Below are 14,945 nucleotides of genomic sequence, written 5' to 3'. Positions count from 1 at the left end.
TTCATGGATGGTCTGATCTCCCTCTTGACCCCACATTCCTGCCATCACCATATAATCTTTGAGACCCCCCCCCCCATCCACACGGAACGGACCCACACCAGTTCCTCACCCTCATCCACACTGGCCCCAAAACCAGTCCACCCCGATTCACACCAACCCCAACACCAGTCCCCCATCCACACCGACCCAACACCAGTCCCCCATCCACACTGATCCCAACAAGTCCCCCCCACCCTCATCCACACCACTCACCCCCATCCATACCGACCTAACACCAGTCCACATTGACCCCAACATCCACACTGACCCCAGACTCCCATACAAGTCCTTCGCACATTCCTATCAGCACCGGATTCTCACCCACACAGAGCAGGAGAATTCACACCGTCTGATTTACAAAGGAGAGGGGTGTAAGGAGCCCATTCCTCCCCTTGGCCTTGTTCTGTCCTCGAGACACACTGGACCTTGACACTGATGGGAAGGTGTTGAGGGAATTTAACTTTGTCTGACCCTGGGAGTGTGTGATGGGACGGTGTGGAGGGAGCTTCATTCTGTCAAACCCCAGGAGTATTTGACGCATATATCAAATTCCTGAAATCTTAAAAGTTGAAAGAGGGCAGAGATTTACCAGGATGTTGCTGGGACTTGAGCTGGGTTGCCAGCAAAGGTTATATTTTGCTGAGAGTGAAATGTGGATGTCTGCAGATGCAGTAACACACAGAGATGCTGGAGGAACCCAGAACCCTGTCGGACTTGCTGCGTCCACAAGAGATAACGATAAATCACCAATGACTGGATAATTCTAGAATGAGTGGAGATTTGGTGGAGGCATTTAAAATTATGAGGGGGATAGACGAGTGAATGTAGGTCAGCTTTTCCCACTGAGGGTCGGTGAGACATAAACCAGAGGACGGGTGAAAGGTGAATGGGGAAAAGTTTAGGGGGAAGCCACACAGATAGTGGTGGGGGTGAGGAACGAGCTGAGGTGGTGAATGTGGGCTCAATTTTAACATTGAAGAGGAATTTGGGAGGAGTCACGTGATGGAGTAGTGGCTGGTAGGGGAACTCCAGCCCTCTCCTGAAAAGTAAAAAAAAGATAGAGAAAAAACAAAGGCACAAACATAGAAACCATAACAAAGTGAAAGTGAACGTGTGGAGAAAATGGCAGCGAAGAAAGAAAAACCAAAAACAACGGGAAGAAAAGAAGAAGGAAGGACATCGGAGGAGGATGGTGAAGGCCTTACCAGTACGAGGAGGCCCGCTGTGGAGGTCAGTGGAAACCCCGAACTCAGGACTACAAAAATGGCTCACGGAGCCAAACAAAAGTGCGGAACCGCGCATGCGTGAATCCTCGCGCATGCGCGATGCGCAACACAAAAAACAACACCAACGGGAGGGGGGACCAGCTGAGGAGTAAATCTCCACAGCTGAAACAGACAAGTACAACACAACAGCAAGACTCTCAACAGGAAAACATAGAAAATCATGAGAACAAGAAGGAAGAGAATAAAAATAGGGAATCAAAGAAACAACAGATGACCATCTCAGAGGAAGAAGACCAACACCAAGACACTTTTAATAAAAATAAGAAGAACAAAAATACCCAACAAAATAAAATAAACAACCCAACAAGAAAAGACAGAGATCCTGGAGTGGACTCAGAAGAAGAGGAGGAAGAACACAGAGAAATGGAAGATGAAGGGAAGGGCAAGTACATGGATATACATATTTTTAAAGAATATATGGAAACAGTAAGAGAATGGCAGTCACAAGAATTCAGTGAAATAAAAAGAAGAATAAAAAGTACAGAAGAAAAAGTGAATAGATTAGAGATGATCATGACAGATATAGGAAAAAGAGTAGACAAGGTGGAAGAACGAGAAACAGCCATAGAAATGGAGGTAGATGACTTAAAAAAGAAATTAGAAGAATCTGATAAAAAAGTTAAAGAAACACAGGAGCTGTTAGCTCAGAAGATAGACATAATAGAAAATTATAATAGAAGAAACAATATAAAGATAGTGGGCCTTAAGGAAGATGAAGAAGGCAAAAATATGAAAGAATTTATAAAAGAATGGATCCCCAGGGTCCTAGGAAGACCAGAATTACAGGAAGAAATGGAAATAGAAAGGGCACACAGAACATTAGCCCCTAAACCACAACCACAACAAAAAACAAGATCCATTTTAGTAAAATTCCTAAGATATACAACAATAGAAAATATATTGGAGAAGGCAATGAAAAAATAAGAGAAGACAAAAAACCACTGGTCAAAATTTTGTTTTCTATCCAGATATAAGTTTTGAACTTCTGAAGAAGAGGAAGGAGTTCAATGCAGCAAAAACGACCCTATGGAAAAAAGGTTATAAATTTATGTTAAAATACCCAGCGGTTCTTAACATAGTTATCCCAGGGCAGCAAAGCAAACTATTCTTGGATCCGGAAGAAGCACGAAAATTTGCAGAACAACTACAAAACAGACAGAGAGATGAAGAGATGTAACAAGAACAAAGATGACAACAAACTAAATATATATATATATATATATATATATATTTCTATAAAAATAGAGTATAAGTAAGAACTAAGAAGGGAAAGAAAGGGAAGAAAGGAAGTAAGGAACTAAGAGAATTAAGAAAGTGCCCTTTGTTATATATGAAGATTAAAATCTTTTCTGAGGGGGGTTCTGGGGTGAGGGAAAATAACAGTCACTGCGAAATCAGTTGACGCTTGCGAGCGGATTCGCAAATCCAAATGGAGAGGGGAGATGTGGTTGCCCGACAAGGGACAAAGGGCAACTCAGAAAGGGGAGGGATTATTGGGGTTAAAGGAATTTTAGATATGAGAACAGTGGAAATATTTTATGTTTTAGAAATGTTGTCTTATAATGTGTTCAAAAAAAGAAAGCAGAAATGGATAAGAAGGGAAGTGGTGATGAGGAAACGGAAAGGAAAGATAAACAAAGTATGAAATGACTATGTTGAACTATATGACTTTAAATATTAATGGAATACATAACCAAATCAAAAGGAAGAAACTTAAATTTACTGAAAAATGAAAAAATTGATATAGCATTCGTACAAGAAACACATCTAACTGAAGTGGAACACAAGAAATTAAAGAGAGATTGGATAGGACATGTAACAGCAGCATCATATAATTCAAAAGCCAGAGGAGTAGCTATATTAATCAATAAAAATGTACCAATCAAAATAGAAGAGGAAATAATAGATCCAGCAGGGAGATATGAAATGATAAAATGTCAGATATATTCAGAATTTTGGAATTTACTCAACGTATATTCACCTAATGAAGAAGATCAAAAATTTATGCAAGATATCTTTTTGAAGGTAGCAGATACGCAAGGGAACATACTAATAGGAGGGGATTTTAACCTTAATTTGGACTCAAACATGGATAAAACTGGGAAAAAAAACTAACAGAAAGAACAAAGTAACCAAATTTATAATTAAATCAATGCAAGAAATGCAACTTTTGGATATATGGAGGAAACAACACCCAAAGGAAAAGGAATATTCATATTATTTAGGTAGACATAAAATAGACCTATTCCTGTTATCAGCCCACATTCAAGGGAGAGTTAAGAAAACGGAATATAAAGCTAGATTATTATCGGACCACTCACCCCTTTTATTGGCAATAGAGCTAGAGGACATCCCTCCAAGAATGTATAGATGGAGATTAAACTACATGCTACTTAAAAGACAGGATTTTAGAGAATTCATTGAAAGACAAATTAAAATGTACTTTGAAATAAATACGGAATCAGTGAAAGATAAGTTTATACTATGGGACGCAATGAAAGCATTCATCAGAGGGCAAATAATAAGTTATGTAACCAAGATGAAGAAGGAGTACAATTGGGAAACAGAACAGTTGGAAAGGGAAATAACAAATATAGATAAAGAATTAGCAATAAAGGAAGATACAACTAAAAGAAGAGAATTGGCAGATAAAAAAATAAATTATGAAACACTACAAACATATAAGGTGGAGAAGAACAAAATAAAGACAAAACAGAAATATTATGAGCTAGGAGAAAAAATGCACAAAATTCTAGCGTGGCAGCTTAAGACAGAACAAACTAAAACAATAGTATTGGCATTAAGGAAAAAGGACAAACAAATTACATATAATCCAACGGAGATCAATGAAAACTTCAGGGAATTCTACGAGCAACTATATCAAACTGAAAACAAAGGGAAAGAAGACAAAATAGATGAATTTCTAACTAAAATTGAACTACCAAAATTACAAACAGAGGAGCAAAATAAATTAATAAAACCATTTGAAATAGAAGAATTACAGGAGATATTAAAAAAAACTACCGAACAATAAAACACCAGGAGAGGATGGATTCCCAATAGAATTCTATAAAACATTTAAAGACTTATTAATTCCTCCCCTCCTGGAAGTAATCAACCAGATTGATAAAACACAAAACATACCAGATTCATGCAAAACAGCAATAATTACAGTAATACCAAAGACAGGGAAAGATCCACTTGCACCAGCATCATATAAACCAATATCTCTACTTAACACAGATTATAAGATAATAGCTAAACTATTAGCAAACAGATTGGCTGACTACCAAAAATAGTAAATCTAGACCAAACTGGATTTATTAAAAAAAGACGAATAACAGACAATATCTGTAAATTTATTAACTTAATTCATGCAGTAGAAGGAAATAAAACTCCAACAGTAGCGGTTGCTTTAGATGCAGAGAAGGCCTTTGACAGAGTAGAATGGAATTATTTATTCAAAGTACTACAAAAATTCAGCCTACCAGAGCAATATATTAATTGGATTAAAGCATTATATAAGGAGCCATTGGCGAAAGTGACAGTAAATGGATATATATCAAAACAATTTAACTTAAGCAGATCAACAAGGCAGGGATGTCCACTATCTCCCTCACTGTTCGCGTTAGCTATAGAACCACTAGCAGAACTGATAACAACAGAAAATAAAATAAGAGGGATAAAAATAAAAGAGAAGGAATATAAAATCAGTCTATTTGCAGATGACGTTATAATATACCTAAAGAACCAGAAATATCAATAAAAGAATTACATAAGAAATTGAAAGAATATGGAGAAGTATTGGGGTACAAGATCAACGCAAATAAAAGTGAAGCAATGGCAATGAATAATGTGGATTTCACAAAGTTTAAGAAAGAATCGCCATTTAGATGGCAAACACAAGCAATGCGATACCTAGGTATACAATAAATAAACATCTCGGCCATCTATATAAACTAAATTACCATCCATTAATGAAAAAAATTACAAGACGACTTACAGCATTGGAAAGACTTACCACTAACACTGATAGGAAAGATAAACTGTATTAAAATGAACATTTTCCCAAGGATAAAATACCCATTTCAGTCATTACCAGTGCACCTAACAGAGAAATTCTACAAGGAGTTAAAGAAAATAATAAGGAAATTCTTATGGAAAGGGGGGAAACTGAGGATAGCACTAGATAAATTAATAGAATGGTACAAACAAGGAGGCTTACTTTAAGAATTATTATAGAGCCGCACAATTAAGATACCTATCAGATTTTTATAAAACAAGGGAAAAACCAGATTGGACCAGATTAGAACTTGATAAAATATGGGAGAAGATACCTGAACATATACTATATAAATGGGATGAAAAATTGGTGCAACGTAGGAATTCACCGGTATTGCATCATCTGCTCAACATTTGGAAGAAGATTCATGTAGAAAGGAATAAAACAAATTACCAACTACCAAAACTAATATTGACGCAAAATCAACTAATCCCTTTCACAATAGATAACCTTTCCTTCAGAGGATGGGAGAGAAAAGGGATCAAAAGGATAGAAAATTGTTTTTCGGGAAATAAATTATTATCCTTTGAACAAATGAAGGATAAATATAACATAACTCACGATACAATGTTTGCATACCACCAACTGAAAACCTACTTGAAGGACAAATTGGGCAACAGTCTGAGGTTACCAGAAGGAAGCAATTTTGAATATGTGATTACAGACACAATGATAATTAAAAAATTTGTAATGAACATGTACATCAAATTGCAAGAAAAGGAGAACGAGGAAACAAACGGTAAACCTAATCAAAAATGGGAACAAGATCTAAACATAAAGATAAAGAATGAAACATGGGAGAAGCTATGCTCCAGAACTATGAGAAATACAATAAACACGAGGTTACACATGAAACAATATAACTGGATACACAGGCTATACATCACACCTCAAAAGTTAAATAAATGGGACCGAACAGTATCAGACAGATGTTTTTGCTGTAAAAAGGAAATGGGAACTACAATTCATGCAATTTGGACATGTGAGAAAGTGGAAAAATTTTGGGAAGATCTAAACCAGATATTAAATAAAATCACAAAAAGCAATATACCAAAAAACCCAGAGATCTTCCTCCTAAGTAATATAAGAAACAAAGAATTTGGACTCGATTTGGATGGAACACAAATAAGATTTGTTATGATAGTCCCAGATGTAGCTAAAAAATGTATTATGTCAACCTGGAAATTAGAAGACAACTTGAGAATACAACAATGGTACATAGAAATGAATAAATGTATTCCATTAGAAAAAATAACATATAATTTAAGAAATAACATTACAATATTCGAACAAATATGGGAGCCATACATGAAATACAATAGAGAAATCCTACCATGGACTTCCACCACCTAAAATGACAGAAGGAGAAGATAACAAAAAGAACTAACTCAGTAAAATTTCTTGTTTATTTTTATTATGAGACAACATTGTTTAACGGGTTTAATGTATCTTATAGATTGAACTTCAAATAAATGGGGAAGGGGGTGAGGGAGGGAGGGAAGGGAGGGGGGAAAAAAGGGGAGAAAATGACACTATATATATTTAAGAAGCAAAGTGTCTGTCTGTATCTTGGTCAATATGGTTTATAGTGTGAAAAATAAAAAAAAATAAAAATTCTAAAAAAAAGAAGAGGAATTTGGACTGGTCCATGGATGGGGGATGGGCATTGTAGGGAGTGGATAAGCTGGGTGCAGCTCAGTGGGACTGTGCATAATATTAGTTCAGCACAGACTAGAAGAGCCTTTTTCAGTTCCGTAATGTTCTATGCTTTTATTCGAGCATTTCCCCCATTTTGTTCTGACAGAAATTTATCTGGTTTTTCCTCTCCAAAGAAAGGAAAAAGGAGTTTGTATTAAGATGGGAACAGATTTATGATGAGGGACAGTACAACAAACTTGCACGAGAACTGATAACGAAGGAGGGGCTGGATGTCCTCTGTCTGTGTAAGGACTGTGACAAGGCAGAGAGACAGAGGGGGTAGGGAGTGGTGAGGGAGAGAGGGGGAGGGGTGAGAGGGAGGTAGGGAGAAAGGGGAAGGAGGGAGAGAGAAAGGTGAGACAGAGATACTGAGATGGGGAGAGAAAGGAGAGATCAGGAAGGGAGAAAGCTGAAAGCAAAAGGAAGGTCATGGCAGAGAGGGAGGAGTGGAAGGAAAGAGATCAGAGAGGGTGTGGGAATGGGTGTAGAGAGATTAGAAAAGAGCTGATAAGAGAGGAGGGCATCATGAGAGAGATGAAATGAACTGGGAGGTGTCCTAGTTGGTGCCCATAACTCTGTGGCAGAGAGGCTGACAACATTACTTTGAGCAGTGATATCCCCACCCGGAGAGCATCTTGGTACCTTGCTGAGCAACTGACTGAGACCCCATTCAGTGCACAGACCTCCCTGAGAGAGGGGTCTGGAACTGCAGTGCGGGTGCAAAATTGTCTTCTTTGGGAAGCTCCTGAGAGGGTTGTTGAACCTTTGACTCTGTCAACTCCTCGAAGTTCACGCATCCTTCCGCGATCCCTGAAGACGCAGCCCAATGTTGGCGTGGTATTGGCCGCCTCTCAGCCTTGCACGCCTGGGAGGGTCAGCCTGGGGTTGCAGCCAAATCGTGAGCAAGCTCTCTCGTACCCAACATTAGGTGGTCTGCCTAATCCCAGGAATATGTCGGGAAGGTTCAGTGGGAGAGGGGCTGCTCCAGAAGGAGGAAATGAGGATTGAAGAGGGAGCCCCTCCCACGGTCGAATAGGGCGCACAGATATTTGGGGGGGGGGTGTGATATGGTGCTCAGCCAGAGCGCACGACGTCCTGAAGGAAATGGAGTGTGTCGTAGGTGAGAGGGCTGAGTGATTAAATGAGGGAGGGGACTTTGTTTTTAACGTGGAGAGCAGCAGGTGCCTGCACTGAGCTTCTGGGAATCATGGTGGCATTGGAGATGTTTTGTCACATGGGTTTGGTGCAGAGTTGGTGGGCTGCAGTGGCGTGGGATGAAGCGAGAGGAGATTGTGGACCTGCCTATCGGTGGGTCCAGTAGCTGACCATGGAAGGGGGGGGGTGCGGTGGGCAAATCGGGGAATGTGATCTCCCCAAACCCCTCCAGCCGTTGTGCAGGAGCAGGCGATAGTTATGGTTCCAGCAGGCCTCCGGTGATGGGGATTCCAGGGCAGACAACGTTCTCACGGCAGTCTTGCTGGGCTCCTGCGAGGACCCGCAATGGGTCCAATGCAAAACCACCAACCCCACCTAACGAGCACCCATGGCCTCCGCCTCAAGATTCCCAGTGACCTCACCCCCTGTCCTGGCCTCACGACCAAAGCTGCAGTCCAACAGTGGTGATACAGGTCAAAGTTTAGTCCAGTGCCTCAACTCCTGAGAAATTTAGCACAGTGCCCCAACTCCTGTGAAAGTTTAGCCCAGTGCCCCAACTCCTGTGAAAGTTTAGCCCAGTGCCGCAACTCCTGTGAGCGTTTAGCCCAGTGACCCAATTCCTGTGCACCACCTCAAGAGATTAATTACAGTCATTACACACAGACTTAGTGCAGAAACAGTTGAAGCGACTGATGAAGTGGGAAAACTGCATATTCATCCCAGAATCGTGTGGTGTTTTTAATGATCTCACTTGTTCTTTTGTCCTGATTTCTTTCCCCAGCTGTTCTCGTTGATGATTATAACAGGGAGTTCGATGACCACCAGGCATACACAGACCAGGTACACCACATGTCAGATGCCATCTTAAGATGCCGCTGCAGCGTCCCATCACACACTCCCGGGATCAGGGAAAGGGTGAGGCTCCCTCCGCACAGTCCCATTATGCATTCCCGAGGTCAGGGACAGGGTGAAGCTCCCTCTGCACCGTCCCATCACACACTCCCGGTGTCAGACACAGAGTGAAGCTTCCTCTTCAGTGTCCCATCACACACTCCCCGAGTCAGACACAGAGTGAAGCTCCCTCGGTACCGTTTGTTTTTCGGGTTTGTGTGGGTCCCACAGGTTAAGAACCAGGCCAAAGTGCAGGTACAAAGCACATGTTTATTTCAGGGATGAAATTGAGACAACAGGGTCGATATGTTAAGCAAACTTCTACACATACACAATACGCAGGGGGTGAAACCCTCTGGGATCAGCTGAAAACGGCCATACTGCAATCCACTGAAGAGGTACTGGGCTTCTCCTCCAGGAAAGACAAGGACTGGTTTGACGAAAACAACCAGGAAATCCAGGAGCTGCTGGCAAAGAAGCGATCTGCCCACCAGGCTCACCTTGCAAAGCCTTCCTGGCCAGAGAAATAACGAGCCTTCCGTCTTGCATGCAGCCATCTTCAGCACAAACTCCGGGAGATCCAAAATGAGTGGTGGACTAGCCTCCAGTGCATGACATCCTGCTTTGCGGAAACTGCCAAAATGTTTGGCCTGGAAGTCAACCTGAATAAAACTGAGGTCCTCCATCAGCCAGCTCCCCACCATGACTACCAGCACCCCCCCCCACATCTCCATCGGGCACACAGAACTCAAAACAATCAACCAGTTTACCTACCTCGGCTGCACCATTTCATCTCATGCAAGGATCAATAACGAGATAGACAACAGACTCACCAAGGCAAATAGCACCTTTGGAAGACTACACAAAAGAGTCTGGAAAAACAACCACCTGAAGAAACATACAAAGATCAGCATGTACAGAGCTGTTGTCATACCCACGTTCCTGTTTGGCTCTGAATCATGGGTCGTCTACCGGCATCACCTACGGCTCCTAGAACGCTTCCATCAGTGCTGTCTCTGCTCCATCCTCAACATTCATTGGAGTGACTTCATCACCAACATCGAAGTACTCAAGCTGGCAGAGTCCGCAAGCATCGAATCCATGCTGCTGAAGACCCAACTGCGCTGGGTGGGTCACGTCTCTCCAGAATGGGGGACCATCACCTTCCCAAGATCGTGTTATATGGCGACCTCTCCACTGGCCACCGAGACAGAGGTGCACCAAAGAAGAGGTACAAGGACTGCTTAAAGAAATCTCTTGGTGCCTGCCACATTGACCACCACCAGTGGGCTGATATCACCTCCAACCGTGCATCTTGGCGCCTCACAGTTCGGCGGGCAGCAACTTCCTTTGAAGAAGACCGCAGAGCCAACCTCACTGACAAAAGACAAAGGAGGAAAAACCCAACACCCAACCCCAACCAACCAATTTTCCCTTGCAACCACTGCAACTGTGCCTGCCTGTCCTGCATCAGACTTGTCAGTCACCAACGAGCCTGCAGCAGACGTGGACATACCCCTCCATAAATCTTCGTCCGTGAAGCCAAGCCAAAGAAGAAGAAAGAAGAAATATACACTTTCGGATGACGAGGGGAAAACCGACAGAAACTGGGGAAGTTACAAAAGCATACACACTCAACAATCAAATCAAGATAATATTACGTGCCCCCACATAATATTATGTGCCACACAGCTCTGCTACCTAGCCTCGAGACTCACCCCATCCCAGTACAGGAGGTGATACTTACATGCCATGAAGAGTCCAAAGAGACAGAACAAAGGGACTCATGGTCCTTTATAGTTCTGGGGGAAAAGTTGGAGGGGGGGTGGCAATCATAAGGCCAATGGCTCAAAGCCACATGCAGAGGCTCAGCAGGGGTGAACAGAGATGATTCACCTGGGCCAACTGTAAAAGTCACCTTGATGGCTTGGGGTGAGTCTTTAACCTTGATTGGGTTAAAGACTCACACCGTCCTCCGAACATGAGCGCAGCAGCGCCACTCGATGGTGGACATTGCCTCTCCATTACAATCCACCCTTCGGCAATCCACTGCATGCCAATAACGTGTGACAGAGATCTAACGGGGCAATCCTGAGGTGTGTATAAATTGAAAAGCAGAACAAAGAATGACTATAGGAACGACAACAAGAATAAATGCAATCCCCCAGTGAATGATAGTTGCCCAAATATCCCCCATGGAGCCAAATGGCCACCAGTTGTCCTCAGGCAGTGGTGTGCTGGAGGAGCTGGTCCCTGGACTTTTGAATTTTTACCCCTGAGTCCCGAATGTGGTCAGCCAGGTTGGTGATGTTGGAGGATTCATAAGGTATGTAGGTGCAGCATTCCTGTCCAATGACTGCACAGGTCACTGTTCACGCCAGCAGGTAGTCCAGGGCCATTCGATTCTGCAGTGCCACCATATGTACCGCCATCAGCTCCGCCGCTGTCCGGGTCAGAGCATCCTGTGTATGGTAAAGGGATGATGGCCACCATCTCCAGGAGGTCGGTAATCAAGGTTACTTCGTTGGAGAGCCGGGCGGTTCCGTATCTGGGGAAGGCGATCATCCAGAACCATTCAGCTGTAGTAATGGCCCTCTTGTTGCGTGGTCGCCAAAAGGTGGGTGCTCCCCTAGGTCATCAAGAGAGAGAGTGGATGTTCACTAAAATAAACTTAGCATCCGAACTCGCCCTGGACCCGATGTTCAGTAAAATGAATTAGGTGTTTGAAGTCAGTTTGGCATGGACGTTCCCGATAATAAAATCAGTGTCAAAATACGCTTTAGTTGTACGTTCATTAAAATTAACTCAGCATCAGAACTCACTTTGGCCTGGAAGTTAACTAAAATATATTCATTGTCAAAATTTGCTTTGGCGTGGACGTTCACTAAAATAAACTCAGTGTCATAACTCACTTTGGCCTGGACGTTTACTAAAACAAAATCAGTGTCTGAATGCACTTTGGTTGGATGTTCACTAAAATATACTAAGCTTCAGATCTCAGCATGGCCCGGATGTTCACTAAAATAAATTCGGTGTCTGAACTCAATTTTGCCTGGACTTTCTCAGAAATAAAATCAGTGTTAGAATGCTCTTTGTTTGGACATTCATTAATATAAACTCAGCATCAGAACTCACTTTGGCCTGGAAGTTAACTAAAATATATTCATTGTCAAAATTTGCTTTGGCGTGGACGTTCACTAAAATAAATTCAGCGTAAGAACTCACTTTGGTCTGGAAGTTCGCAAAAATAAAATTCAGTGTCAAAATTTGCTTTGGCATGGACGTTCACAAAAATATATTCAGTCTTAAAATTCGTTTTGGCCTGGACGTTAACTAAAATAAACTCAACGTCAGAACTTGCTTTGGCCTGGACGATCATTAAAATAAATTTAGTGCCACAACTCGGTTTGGCCTGGACGTTCGAAAAAATAAAAATCAGTGTCAAAATTCATTTTGGCGTGAACGTTCACAAAAATAAACTCAGCGTCAGAACTTGTTTTGTCCTAGACATTCACCAAAATATATTCAGTGTCAAAATTCGCTTTGGCGTGGATGTTCACTAAAATAAATTTAGTGTCAGAATGCTCTTTGGTTGAATGTTCACTAAAATAAACTAAGCGTCAGAAGTCGCCCTGTCTCGGATGTTTAATTTAAATATATTCAGTGTCTGAATTCACTTTGTCCTAGACATTTACCAAAATAAAATCAGTGTCCGAATGCGCTTTGGTTGAATGTTCACTAAAATATACTAAGCCTCAGATCTCAGCATGGCCCGGATGTTCACTAAAATAAACTCAGCATCAGAACTCGCTTTGGCCTGGACCTTTACTAAAATAAAATCAGTGTCAGAATGTGCTTTGGTTGGACATTCATTAATATAAACTCAGCGTCATAATTCACTTTGGCCTGGACGTTCACTACAACATATTCATTGTCAAAGTTTGCTTTGGCGTGGATGTTCACTAAAATAAGCTCAACGTCAGAACTCTCTTTGGCCTGGACGTTCACTGAAATAAATTTAGTGTCACAATACACTTTGGTTGAATGTTCACTAAAATAAACTAAGCCTCAGAAGTCGCTTTGGCTCGGGATGTTTAAGTTAAATAAATTCGGTGTCTGAACTCACTTTGTCCTGGACGTTTTCAAAAATAAAATCAGTGTAAGAATGCGCTTTGTTTGGACATTCATTAAAATATATTCAGTGTCATAACTCACTCTGGCCTGGAAGTTAACTAAAATATATTCATTGTCAAAATTTGCTTTGGCGTGGACGTTCACTAAAATAAATTCAGCGTAAGAACTCGCTTTGGTCTGGACGTTTGCAAAAATAAAATTCAGTGTCAAAATTTGCTTTGGTGTGGACGTTCACAAAAATATATTAAGTCTTAAAATTCGTTTTGGCCTGGACGTTAACTAAAATAAACTCAACGTCAGAACTTGCTTTGGCCTGGACGTTCATTAAAATAAATTTAGTGTCACAACTTGGTTTGGCCTGGACATTCGAAAAAATAAAATTCAGTGTCAAAATTCGCTTTGGCGTGGACGTTCACAAAAATAAACTCAGCGTCAGAACTTGTTTTGTCCTAGACATTCACAAAAATATATTCAGTGTCAAAATTCACTTTGACGTGGGCGTTCATTAAAATAAACTCAACATCAGAACTTGCTTTGGACTGGATGTTCATTAAAATAAATTTAGTGTCACAACTCGGTTTGGCCTGGATGTTCGCAAAAATAATATTCAGTGTCAAAATTTGTTTTGGCGCGGACGTTCACAAAAATATATTCAGTGTCAAAATTCGCTTTGGCGTCGACGTTCACTAAAATAAACTCAGCGTCAGAACACGCTTTGGCCTGGACTTTCAATAATATAAAATCTGCATCAGAACTCGCTTTGTCCTGGACCTTCACTAAAATATATTCAGTATCAGAATGCGATTTGGTTTCATGTTCATTAAAATAAATTCAGTGTCAGAACTCGATAATTCTGGGATGTTCAATAAAATAAACTCAGCGTCAGAACACTCTTTGTCCTTGACGTTTATTAAATGAAATCAGTGTCAGAATGCGATTTGTTTGGATGTTCACTAAAATAAATTAAGCGTCAGGGTTCGCCGTGGCTCCGAAGTTCACTAAAATATATTCGGTGTCTGAACTCACTTTGTCCTAGACTTTATCGAAAATAAAATCAGTGTAAGAATGCGCTTTGTTTGGACATTCATTAAAATTAACTCAGTGTCATAACTCACTTTGGCCTGGACATTCACTAAAATATATTGTGTCAAAAATCGCTTTGGCATCGACGTTCACTAAAATAAACTCAGCGACAGAACTCACTTTGGTCTGGACGTTTACTAAAATAAAGTAACTGTTTGAATGCGCTTTGGTTGGATGTTCACTAAAATATACTAAGCCTAAGATCTCAGCATAGCCTGGATGTTCACTAAAATAAATTCAGTGACTGAACTCAATTTTGCCTGGACTTTCTCAGAAATAAAATCAGTGTAAGAATGCCCTTTGTTTGGACATTCATTAATATAAATTCAGCATCAGAACTCACTTTGGCTTGGACGTTCAATAAAATAAATTCGTTGTCTGACTCACTTTGTTCTAGAATTTTTTGAAAATAAAATCAATATAAGAATGGGCTTTGTTTGGACATTCTTTAAAATTAACTGATCGTCATAACTCACTTTGGCGTGGACGGTAATTAAAATAAACTCAGCGTCAGAACTTGCTTTGGCCTGGACATTCATTAAAATAAATTCAGTGTAAGAACTCACTTTGGTCTGGACATTCACTAAAGTAAATTT

This window comes from Narcine bancroftii, chromosome 2 (genome assembly GCF_036971445.1).
Source record: "Narcine bancroftii isolate sNarBan1 chromosome 2, sNarBan1.hap1, whole genome shotgun sequence".
Classification (NCBI taxonomy): Eukaryota; Metazoa; Chordata; class Chondrichthyes; order Torpediniformes; family Narcinidae; genus Narcine; species Narcine bancroftii.
This window is presented reverse-complemented; position numbering follows the sequence as displayed.